We start from the raw sequence: 2,531 nt of genomic DNA, 5'->3' as shown, positions 1-2,531 counted from the left end.
GCATTTTATGAAAAACAAAATGGCATTATATGAAAAACAAAATGACATTATATGAAAAACAAAATGGAATCATATGAAAAACAAAATGGAATCATATGAAAAACAAAATGGAATCATATGAAAAACAAAATGGAATCATCTGAAAAACAAAATGACATTATATGAAAAACAAAATGGTATTATATGAAAAACAAAATGGAATCATATGAAAAACAAAATGGCATCGTATGTAAAACAAAATGGCATCGTATGAAAAACAAAATGGCAGCATATGAAAAACAAAATGGCATTGAATGAAAAAAAAGGGTTATCATATGAAAAAATGGCATTATGTGAAAAAAGCATATGAAAAACAAAATGGCATTGCATGAAAAACAAAATGGCATTATATGAAAAAGAAAATGGCATTTCATATAAAACAAAATGGAATTATATAAAAGCAAAATGGCATTATTTGAAACAAAAGATAGCATTATATGAAAAACAAAATAGCATTATATGAAATACAAACTGGCATTATATAAAAACAAAATGGCATTATATGAAAAACAAAAAAGCATTATATGAAAAACAATATGGCATTATATGAAAAAAAATAGTATTATATGAAAAACAAAATGGCATTATATGAAAAACAAAATAGTATTATATGAAAAACAAAATAGCATTATATGAAAAACAAAATGGCATTATATGAAAAACAAAATGGCATTATATGAAAAACAAAATAGTATTATATGAAAAACAAAATAGCATTATATGAAAAACAAAATGGCATTATATGAAAAACAAAATAGTATTATATGAAAAACAAAATGGCATTATATGAAAAAAATAGCATTATATAAAAACAAAATAGTATTATATGAAAAACAAAATGGCATTATATGAAAACCAAAATAGCATTATATGAAAAACAAAATGGCATTATATGAAAAACAAAATAGCATTATATGAAAAACAAAATAGTATTATATGAAAAACAAAATGGCATTATATGAAAAACAAAATAGCATTATATGAAAAACAAAATAGCATTATATGAAAAACAATATGGCATTATATGAAAAACAAAATAGTATTATACGAAAAACAAAATGGCATTATATGAAAAATAAAATAGCATTGTATGAAAAACAAAATAGCATTATATGAAAAACAAAATAGCATTATATGAAAAACAAAATGACATTATATGAAAAACAAAATAGTATTATATGAAAAAGAAAATGGCATTGTATGAAAAACAAAATGGCATTACATGAAAACAAAAGGAAATCATATAAAAAACAAAATGGCATTATATGAAAAACATAATAGTATCATATGAAAAACAAAATGACATTTTATAAAAAACAAAAGGAAATCATATAAAAAACAAAATGGCATTATATGAAAAACAAAATGGCATCATATGAGAAACAAACGGGCAATGTATGAAAAACAAACTGTCATTGTATGAAAAAGAAAAGGGCTTCTTATGTAAAACAAAATGGTATCATATGAAAATAAAATGGCATTATATGAAAAACAAAAGGGCATCATCTGAAAAACAAAATTGCATTATATGAAAAACAAAATGGCATTTTATGAAAACCCAAATGGAATTATATGAAAAACAAAATGGCATTATATGAAAAAAAAATGTACTTTTCTAAAATAAAAAGAATTTTTTTGTTTCTTTACTTTATTTGCTTTATATTACACCTACAAATGTGTCAAATCATTTTGGCTTGACCCTATATTTGTATATAAATGAAACATACTGGATTATGTGCGAAACTTGTAGCATGAATCAGCGGATTCGGCATTAAATTACGCGAACAATATTCATATGTCGTAAAACAAAACACCAAACCAAATATAAGGAATAAATATTTGAAGATATAAAGAACTTGGAGCATAAAAACCTTTTTAAATTTATTGGATTCAGCATTAATTAACCCCCAAAGAGTTGATATTCCGTTAAACAAAATCAACCAAGCTAACCCTTCTCTGTGTTTCTTTTTTTCATTCATCTTCCTTTCTTCTATTCTTTCTGCCTATTTCTTGCATTTTGTGGCTAGAAACATCACCATTTTCATTCGGCTTTTCAAATAATCCTTGCGCAGCGTTTATATTCATAATAGTTATAGCATCCCATTTACTCTTTAGTAAAAAAAAAAAAAGCAACAACAACAACAACAACAACAGAAACAACAAAATACTGGACTTTATTTAACAATGTTAACAATTTAGTGTTCAATTCCTGATTGTTTTTTTTTTCATCCTTTTCTCCTTTTCTTTTTACCCAGACGTTTACGTGAAACGGTTTCTTATGTAGAAGACGGGTCAAATCTTTTATAGTTTCATTTGAACACTTGTTAAAAAGCCGAAAGGATAAAGAATCCACCTGAAATATTCAATGGACATTTTTCAGATGCCTGAGTTTTTATAAGAACAGAAAGATACGTCAGCCATCTTTATTTAGAACGTACCTTTTCTCAAACGAACAGAAATAGTTCGATTTCAATAGAAATTTGAAATCGTCT

The sequence above is a fragment of the Euprymna scolopes genome, chromosome 9 (genome assembly GCF_053919585.1).
Source record: "Euprymna scolopes isolate OS-2025 chromosome 9, ASM5391958v1, whole genome shotgun sequence".
Lineage (NCBI taxonomy): Eukaryota > Metazoa > Mollusca > Cephalopoda > Sepiida > Sepiolidae > Euprymna > Euprymna scolopes.
This window is presented reverse-complemented; position numbering follows the sequence as displayed.